At 49.6% G+C, this 14058-nt stretch overlaps 1 protein-coding gene across 2 annotated transcripts in view; it reads right to left on the bottom strand.

Annotated features, from left to right (window-relative positions):
- The window catches only part of LOC109907830 (semaphorin-3B), a 71797-nt gene extending 69020 nt beyond the window's left edge, over positions 1-2777 (bottom strand). For both annotated transcript variants that reach the window (XR_004203655.1, XM_020506063.2), the window contains exon 1: positions 2159-2777. The gene's annotated coding sequence lies outside the window, so the exon portion shown is untranslated. The remainder of the gene's footprint in view (positions 1-2158) is intronic.
- Between the last annotated feature and the right edge of the window lie 11281 nt (positions 2778-14058).

Genomic DNA, 14058 nt, shown 5'->3' with positions numbered 1-14058 from the left:
CCCTGCAATCGCCCTGAAGTGCGTGTCACCAGTCCGGTGCAACCTGTGCTGGTCCCACGCATCAGGCCTTCAGTGCGCCTGCCCAGTCCAGGCACGGTGTCCAGTCCCGCTCCAAGGCCAGAGGCTCCTGTGAAGCTTCCCAGTCCAGAGCCTCCTGCGAAGGTTCCCAGTCCAGAGCCTCCATTGAGGGTTCCTAGTCCAGAGCCACCTGCGAGGGTTCCCAGTCCAGAGCCTCCTGCGAGGGTTCCCAGTCCAGAGCCTCCTGCGAGGGTTCCCAGTCCAGAGCCTCCTGCGAGGGTTCCTAGTCCAGAGCCTCCAGCAAGGGTTCCTAGTCCAGAGCCTCCTGCTAGGGTTCCCAGTCCGGAGCCTCCAATGATGATCCACGGTCCGGTTCCTCCGGCAACGATCCACGGTCCGGGGCCCCTGGCGACGATCCACGGTCCAGTTCCTCCGGCGACGATCCACGGTCCGGAGTCTCTGGCGATGATCCACGGTCCAGAGTCCCCGGTGACGATCTACGGTCCGGTTCCTCCGGCGACGATCCCCGGTCCGGTTCCTCCGGCGACGATCCCCGCAACAGAGCTGACGGATCTGCGAGCGGAGCGGGGTCTACGTTCCGCACCGGAGCCACCGAGGCTAGATGCCCACCCGGACGCTCTCCTATAGAGTCAGGTTTTGCGGCCGGAGTCCGCACCTTTGGGGGCCCTGACCTTAAAGGCTCTCTTAAGCCCTGACCTTAGAGAGCCTTTTATTCTCTAATTTGGTTAGGTCGGGGTGTGACTAGGGTGGGTACTCTAGTTTTTGTATTTCTATGTTGGCCTGGTATGGTTCCCAATCAGAGGCAGCTGTCTATCGTTGTCTCTGATTGGGGATCATATTTAGGCAGTCTTTTCCCACTGGGTGTTTGGATCTTGTGATTGGTTGGTTGCCTGTGTGCACGCCATATCTTCACGTTTAGTTTGCTGTTTATTGTTTTTGTACGTTTCACAAATAAAATATTTGGAACCCAGATCACGCTGCACGTTGGTCTATTTCCAACAACGATCGTGACAGTGACTAACAAAATCGGTTGGTAATTTGGCCATGTTTACGAGAAGTTTAGATTTCTGGCTAGACTAACTAGACTAATTAACCAATCTAAAATGTTTCAACTAACATGGGCTAATTGAGTGACTGTCAAGAGGAAAACTGCTGATTCACAACCAAGTTTTAATATTGCACCTTAAGTATTTACACACACACACACACACACACACACACACACACACAAAATGATTTTTTTTTAAACAATTACACAGGTCCGGACCTCCAAAGTGATGGCCCGCACTCACACAGCACCTCAAGGACAGACAAAAACAGAGACAGAGAGAGAAAGAGAGAGAGAGAGAGAGAGAGAGACTGACACGAACCACATAGATCTACAGTAGATACCTCCAAAGAGACACAAGTACAGAGTCTACCGTTTAGCTCAAGTGCTCCAGAATGTTCAGTCAAATATTCAGGGGGAGATGTGGTCTTTGAGTAGCAAGGATACTGGGTTAAAAGGGCGAAGGTCCCTGTGGGATTATTGGAGATCACAGATAAAGCAGATCTGTTTCAGATATTAGCTGCCTGACTATACTCTGCGCTACTTTAGAGAGGCAGAGAAAGAGAGGAATAAGCTCCCTTCGTTCAAACGAGCCCTTTACAAAACGTGCAGAAAGGAGAGAAAAGCCAGAGCTAAATGAGATTAAAGTGACAGCGTGTGGAGGGATGGGTAGGGACGGAGGGACGAGGGGAGGGAGGGATAGGGGGAGGGAGATGTGGGGTGTACTGGATTTCAGGTGTTCGAGAGATTATTCTCTTTTTTGTTCCGCTGGTCACTCTCATAAGAAATAACCTGAACAGGCAACTGGAAATCTGTACTAAATGTGTTTACTTTTACTGGGACTGACTTGATCTTTGTGCAAAAAGCACCACTTGGCTATGAGCAGGGCAGCCATACGTCTATAAATCACCCACCAGTACACTGACCCGTCCACTCACACAAACACACACACACACACTCAGCTTCCAACAACTGTTCAGATAACAGACACTTTAAATTGCACAGATAACTATGATAAACAACCCCCCCCCCCCCCCCCCCACAGGGAATTAAAGGAAGGTAATGTCTTACCTTTGCACTGTCTTGCTATCTGTGTGTTCCTGGCAATGTGGCGCTCCTAGGTCCGTGATTCTCTGTCTGTGACAGGTGCCATGGTGTAGCAGTAGAGTCCAGAGTAAAGAAATGTAGAAAGAATCTCGCTCTCTCTCTCTCTCTCTCTCTCTCTCTCACACACTCTCTCTCTCTCTCTCTCTCTCTCTCTCTCTCACACACTCTCTCTCTCTCTCTCTCTCTCTCTCTCACACACTCTCTCTCTCTCGATCTCTCAGAGTTATTCCCGCTGTGAACGATCCAAATCACCACAGAGACCGTGCATGAGTGTGTATGTGTGTGTAAGTGTGTGTGTGTGTGTGTTGCTCCAAAGGTTTCGAATTCCAGAGTTCTGAGCTCGTGTGTGTCCCCTCTCTTTTTCTCTCTTCTCCTTTCTTTTTTCTTTCTCTCTCTCTCTGTTCGGGGCTGGCTTCTCAGGACTGTAGGGGAGGCGAAGACCAGTCAGGGGGTGGGACAGCGCATAGAGGCTCTCTCAGACAATCTTTCGCTCTCTCTCCCTGTCTTTCAGCCTTTTGGATCTTTCTTTGACTGATACTCTTTCACTCTCCCACTGCTCAACATCTCTCTCTCTCTCTCCCTCTCTCTCTCTCCCTCTCTCTCTCTCTCTCTCTCTCTCTCTCATGGTCCAGAGGTAAAGTGCTCCCCCCCTCCTTCTCGCTCTCCTTCCCTCTTTCTTCCTCTATTTCTGTCATTTCCTCCCTCTTTCACCCTCCCTAGGTCCCACATGTTAATTTGCTACATGTGGCTCTTTGATCTCTCTGTTTCTGCCCAGTGGTGTGAGTGACTGAATGCTGTGATCTCTGTGTGGCTCTATGTGCATTGTAGTTCCAGGGTGGAAACGGAGTTGTTGGACTGAGACTGAGGGTAAGAGTTAGGGGAAGTTAAGTGACTGGCACTGGGTTGGAGTCCAGGTCTGGGTCTCTGTGTCTCACTATAAGTCTTTCAAGAGGTAAACCATTAACCTTGTTGTTCACAGTCAACTTGGAGCCACAGCGACACATTAACTACACACACATACAGACACACACACACATTCACTCACAGTATTCTATACTCTCATTTACCGTATCTCTCCTCAGACATAGGGGCGCGGCACAGTATCAGTAGCTAGTCAATCTGACACATATACACCACGATACGCACACACACCTGCTACAGGGACGTACACACGCTGCCGACAGGCTGGCGTCTCACTGGGACCGGGCAGACGCCCATCTCTAGAGGGTGTGGAGCGAACCAGCCAGAAATGCCAGTCAACAGTACTCATTATCACACACACACACAACAAGGTCCTTGGGGACAGAGGCCACACTAAGGCTGATAACCTAAACGTGAGTCCTGCTGCTCTTACAACTCAAGCAGCTGGTCTTGCCCATAAGCAGAGTTTACAGCAGGGTTCATGACCACATTTGGAGTGGCCTAGGATCTATTTTCAAACACAATGTCGTAGAATCGTGAGCAAGGAGAAACACCTGGCCTTGAGCATGAGACACGCAATCACTGATCCCGTTCATGTATTGGCCATCTAGCAGATGCTTGGACCAGCAGGTGTTCATGTGTGTGTGTGTGTGTGTGTGCGTGTGCGTGCGTGTGTGTGTGTGTGCGTGTGAGTTCAAAGTAGGCCTACGATATCCGACACCAGACTCGGGGACGATAAGCTGTAAGGACCACTGATGTCACAACTCGGACGTAAGCGTGTGAACGTGTCACACCACCGTCCCAATCAACACAATCACAGCAAAAGCCTGGCTTTCTATCCCGACCACGACCACGACCACACACGCAGACACAGCCATGGCGGCCTACGTTTTCCTTCAGTACGGCTAATTGAAGTATTTTGAGGCGCATTCTACTTTGGGTTTTCAATGCTTTCCTTAATGGTGCTTCATTTCTCTGAATTGATTTGCGTGTTTTTTTGTGTGGTCCGTGCCGTAACTGTTAATAATTGTTTGATTGATTTAGTCCTAATATGGTCTGTTGTTCCAGAGGCAGACATGTCCCCCATGGCTCCAGACCCAACCCGTACCGCTTCATCCAGCTCGACCATACCCGCTCAATGCTCCGGCAACACCCAAACCTGTGCACAAAGGAGCCAGTCTCAACCGACTCGCTCCCTCTTTCTATTTCTCTCGACCACCTTTCGCTCTCCCTCCCTCTTTCTCTCCCTCCGTTGATATATTCAGGGCCTCTATAAGCAGACTTCTCAACCCAGCAGTCCGTCGTCAACACTGATGTCTGCCTGCCTGCCTGCCTGCCTGCCTGCCTGCCTGCCTGCCTGCCGGTTTGAGTCAAAACCTACAGGACAGTAGCTTTGCGGGAACAGGGTTGGAGAGGCCTGCTATAGACTCTCAGACACTCATGAAACACAAAGGTCTCAGGTACGCTTGACTTCTTTCTGCCACCGTAGTCAGTGAGTGAGGGTGTATTGAAAGAGGCACAGAGGGAAGTCTCACACTGTATAGCTGCCCGATAACATCCCACATCCCAAGCGGTGTATGAAAAAGACATGTGTACAGCTATTATCCCCCGTCATTTGTTGACATGTTTATGCCTACCATTTACCCTCTTTCCACCCCACACAGAGGGCCAAGGGCATTCCTTCCTCATTCTCTCTCCCTAAAGTACCATTCTCTCCAGGACCCTTGTTTGCCTCCTATATGAATATTTAACGTCTGGACTTAAAAAGGCTTCCATTTCACACATCAAACGCTACCCTCGCCGTCTCTCCCTTACAAAGGCCCAGGACTGGCCAGTGAGAAGGAGGGAGAGGAGCCGTCTCTCCCTTACAAAGGCCCAGGACTGGCCAGTGAGAAGGAGGGAGAGGAGCCGTCTCTCCCTTACAAAGGCCCAGGACTGGCCAGTGAGAAGGAGGGAGAGGAGCCGTCTCTCCCTTACAAAGGCCCAGGACTGGCCAGTGAGAAGGAGGGAGAGGAGCCATCTCTCCCTTACAAAGGCCCAGGACTGGCCAGTGGGAAGGAGGGAGAGGAGCCGTCTCTCCCTTACAAAGGCCCAGGACTGGCCAGTGGGAAGGAGGGAGAGGAGCCGTCTCTCCCTTACAAAAGGCCCAGGACTGGCCAGTGAGAAGGAGGGAGAGGAGCCGTCTCAGAATATCAGATAGAACTCGTCATGAATGATTCATGTAGCGACCGCGGAGGAGAGGAGACTCTCTTTATAACTCACAGCCGTAATATCGCTATTGAACTGACAGAACCCTACAGCACTAACAATAACGTGGTAGCTACAGTATGAACGTTTTGGGAAGGTAGTGTCCCTATTCTTTTTACGGTGCACTACTTTGACCGGGGCCTATTGGACTCTGGTCCAAGTAGTGCACAAGGGAATAGGGTTCCATTTTTTGGGATGAAACGGAAATCAGAGGAAAGACTTCGGAGTGTAAAGTTGACCAGCTGTGACCTTTGTGGGTTCACATTCCCACCCTAAAGGTCTTTGTAGCCAGATTGTGTTTAGCTGAGTTAGTAGAGTGTTAGTGCCATCAAAGACCCTCCAGGCTTTTACAGCTTTGGCCATTCCACAGCTGTGTCTCTGAGAAATCACCCAGGTGGTCAACAGCTTCCTCCTGGACTGGATGTGTGTGTTCTCAAAAAGAGGATGTATGGAAATCTGAAATACAGGTGTGTGTGTGTGTGTGTGTGTGTGTGTGTGTGTGTGTGTGTGTGTGTGTGTGTGTGTGTGTGTGTGTGTGTGTGTGTGTGTGTGTGTGTGTGTGTGTGTGTGTGTGTGTGTGTGTGTGTGAGTGTGAGAGAGGGAGAGAGCAAGACTTTTATAATGCATGTGTATGTGCAGTTCCCGAGAGCCTGATTGTGCCTCCACATGATTCTAGGCATTCATAGACTGGATAAACGGGTGTCTGGGAGACCCTTGACATTCCGACATTTGAGCCTACCACGGACCAGGCAGTCCAGATCCTTTTCTCTGGGAGTTGGAAAACACAATGATCTGGAAAAGGGGACAAAGAGTTTCCTGTGCTGTGGTCCGGGCGGTGCTCCCGGGGCGAGGACGCACCAGGAACCAGGAATCAGCCAGACCAGAGTTTAGCCCTCCTTCTCACCCTCCCTCTCCCTGTAGATCTCCTATACTGCCACGCTACACCTCCTCTCCACTACTCCGCTCTCTTTTTTACGATCCCCTCTTCCTCCACCTTGTGCTACTCCTCCTACTTCCTTTCCCCCACCTCTACACCATCCCACAACCACCACCACCCAACTACCCTCCTCTTCATAACCTTCTGACAGTAGCTTCCAATTGGGTAAGTCCACACTCTTCTCTCCCATAATACATATTTCCTCTCCTCTAATTAGTCCTGGTCAGTAGTTTATCTCCAGGGCTGTCCACTCCTAAACAGACGTTAAAGGACTAATGCAGTCAAAAACATGATTTTTCTGTGTTTTATATACACCATGAGGAACACCTGCTCTTTCCATGACATAGACTGACCAGGTGAATCCAGGTGAAAGCTAGGATCCCTTTTTGACGACACCACTTCAATAGGTGTAGATGAAGGGGAGGAGACAAGTTAAAGAAGGATTTCTAAGCCTTGAGGCAAATTGAGAATTTTTTTGTATGTGTGTATGTGTGTCATTCAGAGGGTGAATGGGCCAGACAAAAGATTGAAGTGCCTTTGAACAGGGTATGGTAGTAGGTGCCAGGCGCACCGGTTTGTTTCAAGAACTGCCACGCTGCTGGGTTTTTCATGCTCAACCGTTTCCCGTGTGTATCAAGAATGGTCCACCACCCAAAGGATATCGAGCCAACTTGACGCAATTGGAGTCAACATGGACCAGCATTCCTGTGGCACGCTTTCGACACCTTGTAGAGTCCATGCCCCGGCGAATTGAGGCTGCTATGGGGTGGCAACTCAATACTAAGAAAGTATACCTAATGGTTGGTGTACTCAGTGTATATTTCCGCACTATGAGGTTGGAATAATACTCTGAAATTACGAGAATTATGATAATGCCATTTTAGTGTAAGAGCTGTTTGAAAAGACCTCCTGAAATATCTGCCGGTTTTGGTGTAGTGGAGGCTCCTCAGAGGAGGAAAAGGAGGACCATCCTCCTCAGTGAATTCCATAAGAATAGTGAAACATTAAAAAAGTTATCCTTTTTAGATAAAACTGTACTAAATATATTCACGTCACCAAATCATTTATTAAACAGACTGTTCTGCAATGAAAGTCTACCGTAGCCTCAACAGCAGGCACCATATTGTATTTTTTTTTCCCACTTTCACTTAGCTAGTGAGTGCAGCTAGCTAGTTTACCCTACTCAAACACCCAGCTCAAACAGAGATAGATGCTATTTTTAGCTAGCTGGCTATGGCTATCCAACACTGGAACTCTTCCAAGTCAAGGTAAGCTTTTGGTTTTATAAATGTATTGCCCCCGGGGCCCGCCGGTGTACCTGCTGAACTGCTTGCTGGCTGTAAAATGCGCTGCATGATTGTAGCGAGTTTACATAAGTTTTCAGACCCTTTGCTATGACACTCAAAATTCAGCTCAGGTGCATCCTAAAGGACTCTCGTAAAATGAGCAACAAGATTCTCTGGTCTGATGAAACCAAGATTGAACACCCGGCCTGAATGACAAGCGTCACGTCTGGAGGAAACCTGGAACTACAGGGAAGCATGGTGGTGGCAGCATCATGTTTTCCAGAGGCAGGGACTGGGAGACTAGTCAGGATTGAGGGAAAGATGAACGGAGCGAAGTACAGAGAGATCCTTGATGAAAACCTGCTCCAGAGCGCTTAGGAACTCAGACTGGGGGCGAAGGTTCACCTTCCAACAGGACAACAACCCGAAGCACACAGCCAAGACAACTCATGAGTGGCTTCAGGACAATTCTCTGAATGTCCTTGAGTGGCCTAGCCAGAACCTGGACTTGAACCCAATCGAACATCTCTGGAGAGACCTGCGCAGCGCTGCTCCCCATCCAACCTGGCAGAGCTTGAGAGGATCTGCAGAGAAGAATGGGAGAAACTACGCAAATACAGGTGTGCCAAACTTATAGCGTCATACCCAAGACTCAAGGTTGTAATTTGCTTCAACAAAGTATTGAGTAAAGGGTCTGAATACTTATGTAAATGTGATATTTCAGTTTTTTATTTGAATACATTTGCTAAAAATGTCTAAAAACCTGTTTTTGCTTTGTCATTATGATTATGACAAAGAGATTTAATCCATTTTAGAATAAGTCGTAATGTAACAAAATGTGGAAAAAGTGAAGGGTCTGAATACTTTCCGAATGCACCGTAAGACTGCTAATTCAATGAACTCTCAAATGGTTAAATATCTCCGGGGACGAGGTGAAGAGATAGGACCACTATTACTGTAACACCACCGTTGCATAATTCCACTTGCCAAATTCCACGACGGCTATGACCGAAAAGCATTTTCAGGGGACAATAGGATTTTTCCGTGAGAGAGTATCTTTGTGTGTGGTATCTGTGTGGTATCTCTTCTGCATACTCACTCTCTGACATTGTCTCCTGCGGTGTGGCTGTATTGTATGAGTGCTGCAGTCTTGACCTTTGCTCCCGTGGCCCCCTGCCCTGCCCCGGTGGCCCTGTGGCCCTAGAGGCTGCAAATCCCCTCCAACACAAACGGGGCTGTTGTGACATGACAGAGATAAGCCCTGCCGCTCCCAGACAAAACACACTCACAGGGCCGTGGGAAAAGAGAGGCCAGCTGCAATTTAGGAGAGTGTGTGGGTATAACAATGTGTGTGTAGGGTCTGTCTGTGTGTGTGTGTGTGTGTGTGTGTGTGTGCATTTTTGTTTGCGTGTGGATGTGTGTGTCCATGCATGTGTGTTTTTTTCTGACTGCGTTCACACCTTGCTTGACTGCGTTCAAGGTTCCTCTGGACGTGGGCACCGTAAGGTTGTTTTGTACCCGTGCTTGAGCAACACTTCCACACACACTGACGGACTACTTTCTGGTTGACAGTGAGGGTGGATATGAAGATAAACCGAGGAGGGGAAAACAGACTAGAAAAGGAAGAGGGGAAAAGGAGCAGAAATAGAGGGATGTTGCCCAAGGACAAAATGAGTAAAGGACTACGTATACTACATAATACCCAGGGGAAAGGAAAAGAGACTCATCTCAATGCACAGAGATCCATTGAATCTTATAGAAAACTCCGTAGGGGATTGGGATGGGTGTATTGGGGAGGAATGGACCTGCTGGAGGGAGGGAAAGAGAGAGAGGGAGGGAGGAGACTGTGTTACGGGGATAAGAAATCCTCCTAAGGGGGATAGGGACGTGTGCCAGAGGGATTGAACAGAGAGGCGTGTTGTGTTTTAAGGATAGGTAAGCCTGCTGGAGCAATGGAGAGAATGTGTTAGATGAGTAGGTTTGTGTGTTGGATGGAGGGAGGATGAGGAAAGGAGGAAGAAGATGGGGGATCCCCTAAGGACAGTAAATAGGCTTATGTAAGCCCCCCAGCCTAGCAGATGAGAGGAGAGCAGAGCAGCCAGTCACAGAGGGTTACTTCTGTTGAAATGAGCATGCAGACACCAGCAATGCTGGCCAACATCCCAGACAGCTCCCCTAAGTCTACACACACACACACACACACACACACACGTCACACACACACACACACACACACACACACACACACACACACACACACACACACACACACACACACACACACACACACACACACACACACACCTCACACACACACACACACACCTCACACACACACACACACACACACACACACACACACACACACACACACATACATACACACACAGACACACAGACACTGACACACAGACACACACACAGCACACACATATCTCACACACACACATTCTCACACACACACATACACACACACACACACAGACACACACACACAGACACACACACACATAGACCCAGACACAGACACACAGACAATCCCTCACACAGACACACACACAGACACACACACGCCCCAGTACCACTTTCTCATCTTTCACACTGCTACCTCAGATCCAGACCAGATGAGAGGAGAGTTAGTTCTACACCCTCACATACACCGCTCTGTCATAAAACACACACCGCTCTGTCATAAAACACACACACCTGCTGAAGTTGGTGAGAGGGGAACAGGTGCACTCATAAGAGCAGCTTTAACAAGAGGAAAATCCCCTCGTCACATGATACGGTTCTCTTAGCCAGAGAGGTTCACTTACAGCTCATCTGTGAGGTGATTTACAACCAAAACAAGGTTCCATAGGGATACACACTGAGATCCTCAAGAAACGTTCACTCCATTTAGCCTGCCTCCACGATAACCGTAGCAGATCCTTAACCAGATCGCAAAGCAAAGCTCTCACTCCTCCCCATTACACCCCTACGTTACCCCAACCATGTCCCAATCATGCATCTAACCAACTACCTCCACACTACACCCCCCCCCCCCCCCCCCCCCCACCAAACACACACGAACAGGCACGCACACACACGCACGCACGCACACAAGCACACACACACACGTTCTCATACTGCCCCACCCCCCCCCCAAACACACTTGAAACACCGCACTCGCAAGCGGCCACGAAAGCCAGAAAGGTATCGGATGACATCATTCCATTCATTTAGAGGGCGGGGAGGAGCGAAGAGTGGAGAGGAGGAATGGGAATCATTAGAGGAGGTTAAAGACTAGCATGTGCTGTGTGAGAGACGGCAGTGCGATGCAGGCTGCCAGTCACACGGCCAATCACATCGGCCCCAAGACAGACGCAACGAAGACACAGAGAAGCGACAGACCGTCAGACGTCCGCAGAGGCACCATCCATGTGTGTGTGAGGAGGGGGGGGAGCCGTTAAAGAGCCGTTAAATTCTACAACCACCTAAAAGGAAGCGATTCCCAAACCTTCCATAACAAAGCCATCACCTACAGATGGATGAACCTGGAGTCCCCTAAGCAAGCTGGTCCTGGGGCTCTGTTCACAAACACAAATACACCCCACAGAGCCCCAGGACAGCAGCACAGTTAGACCCAACCAAACCATGAGAAAACAAAAAGATAATTACTTGACACATTGGAAAGAATTAACAAAAAAACAGAGCAAACTAGAATGCTATTTGGCCCTAAACAGAGAGTACACAGTGGCAGAATAACTGACCACTGTGACTGACCCAAACTTAAGGAAAGCTTTGACTATGTACAGACTCAGCAAGCACAGCCTTGCTATTGAGAAAGGCCGCCATAGGCAGACATGGCTCTCAAGAGAAGACAGGCTATGTGCTCACTGCCCACAAAATGAGGTGGAAACTGAGCTGCACTTCCTAACCTCCTGCCCAATGTATGATCATATTAGATTACACAGATCCACAAAGAATTCGAAAACAAATCCAATTTTGCTAAACTCCCATATCTACTGGGTGGAATTCCACAGTGTGCCATCACAGCAGCAATATTTGTGACCTGTTCCCACAACAAAAGGGCAATCAGTGAAGAACAAACACCATTGTGTCCCTTGTGTACTTTAACCATTTGTACATCGTTACAACACTGTATAATATGACATTTGTAATGTCTTTATTGTTTTGAAACTTCTGTATGTTTAATGTTTACTGTTCATTTTTATTGTTTATTTCACTTTTGTATATTATCTACCTCACTTGCTTTGGCAACGTTAACACATGTTTCCCATGCCAATAAAGCCCTTGAATTGAGAGAGAGAGAGAGAGAGAGAGAGAGAGAGAGAGAGAGAGAGAGAGAGAGAGAGAGAGAGAGAGACGTTGAGCAGTGGGAGAGTGAAAGAGTATCAGTCAAAGAAAGATCCAAAAGGCTGAAAGAGAGGAAGAGAGAGCGAAAGATTGTCTGAGAGAGCCTCTATGCGCTGTCCCACCCCCTGACTGGTCAGGGGAGAGAGAGTGAGTCATGGAAGAGTAGCAGGAAAGTAGCTAAATGAGGGAGTGGTTGAGCCTGTGCGTATGCGAGCATGACAGAAGCATCATCATGACAATCTTTCTCTTACACACGCACACACATGCAAACACACACACACACACGCACACACAGACACGCTGTGTCCATCCTGGGTTAGCCAGTATAGGCTTCTACCCTGAGGAACATCACTGTCACCTCCTCTCTCTGTCATCCTTCAGAGAACACGCAGCATCCGTCTGCATGGCTGTTGATCAGAGGAACCATGGACCATAACAAACCACTCAACTGGACCACAACTGGACCACACTGTGACTTACCCTGAGGACTCACACACACACACACACACACACACACACACACACACACACACACACACACACACACACACACACACACACACACCCTGATGAGCTCATCATTGCTTGGTAAATGAAACCTGAAGTGTTTCTGATTTGAAGAGGGTGACACACAGCGAAACCACCAAGAGCAAGACAAAACGGAAGGGTCATGAAAGGTTGCAACCGAAATCGATGAGTCACTCGCCCACTTTTTAATATCTGAGCCACCAGCTCCACCCATATGTACCGTATTCCTGTTAAGTGCAGAATGATTCATTTAACTACATGGTGTGTTCCCCTTTTTTCGGGCCCATTTCCCTTGCTTTCCGTCTCTTAATCTCTTCCACGCTCCTCTCTCTTTCATGTCTTCATCAATGTTTCTGTTCCCCGACTCACCTCTCTGAACTGGTGCCGGCGTGGGTTTTAAAGTGCAGCTTTTAAAGATTAAAGCTGCTTTTAATTCTCAACATTGAATCCAGACTTCAGACATGGGACACCCAGAAAGCAAAGCCCTGACCCCTCTCCTTTTTCCACATTACCTGCTTCATGACAGCTGGGTATGGGTGTGTGTGTGGGGGGGGGGGGGGCACGGACGAAGGGCACTGACACTCAATGATGGCAAACGCCTCCCATCCATCGCCCTATGTGTCCGACCCCCATCCGCATTTTCTCTCACTTCACCCCCCCCCCACCTGCTTTCCTTTCCTCCTCGTTCTCTTTCTCTCTCTCCCTCCCGTCGTTTTCGATCACCCCGCGGGATCCTTTCTTCTCTGGTCTTTGATCTGTTTTCCTGATCTCTTCCAGAGGGACGTGTGTGGGCCCTGATCTAACCTGCTGCTGTTTCCCTACTGCCGCACACAATGCCTTGGCTTCAGCCTAAGCCTCACCGGTACCCTCAGCCCCAGCCTCACCCGTACCCTCTGCCCCAGACTCGTCCTTACCCTCAGCCCCAGCCTCGTCCTTACCCTCAGCCCCAGCCTCGTCCTTACCCTCAGCCCCAGCCCCAGCCTCGTCCTTACCCTCAGCCCCAGCCTCGTCCTTACCCTCAGCCCCAGCCTCGTCCTTACCCTCAGCCCCAGCCTCGTCCTTACCCTCAGCCCCAGCCCCAGCCTCGTCCTTACCCTCAGCCCCAGCCCCAGCCTCGTCCTTACCCTCAGCCCCAGCCTCGTCCTTACCCTCAGCCCCAGACTCGTCCTTACCCTCAGCCCCAGCCTCGTCCTTACCCTCAGCCCCAGCCTTAGTCCCGCAAAGGAAAGTAACCACCTTCCCTTTTCTCTGTTTCCCCTCCCCTCGTCTTCATCTGTGTTGTTTTTGCTTCCTTTGCTGAAGTGATCACCTTTAGGCCTTCCCTCTCCTATCTGACCAGCATATGGTTGTAGATGTGAGAATCAGTGCGGAATAACATAAACTCCCCAAGGAGAGGTAGAGGAGCAACCACCACCCAACCACCAACACCCAACCACCACCACCCGACCACCACCACCCAACCACCACCCAACCACCACCACCCGACCACCGCCACCCATCACCACCCGACCACCACCACCCGACCACCGCCACCCAACCATCACCACCCCCTAACCACCACCACCCCCCAACCACCACCACCCGAC

The sequence above is a fragment of the Oncorhynchus kisutch genome, linkage group LG17 (assembly GCF_002021735.2).
Source record: "Oncorhynchus kisutch isolate 150728-3 linkage group LG17, Okis_V2, whole genome shotgun sequence".
In the NCBI taxonomy this organism is placed as follows: domain Eukaryota; kingdom Metazoa; phylum Chordata; class Actinopteri; order Salmoniformes; family Salmonidae; genus Oncorhynchus; species Oncorhynchus kisutch.
The sequence above is the reverse complement of the archived record's forward strand: the minus strand, read 5'-3'. Positions and strand labels throughout refer to the sequence as shown.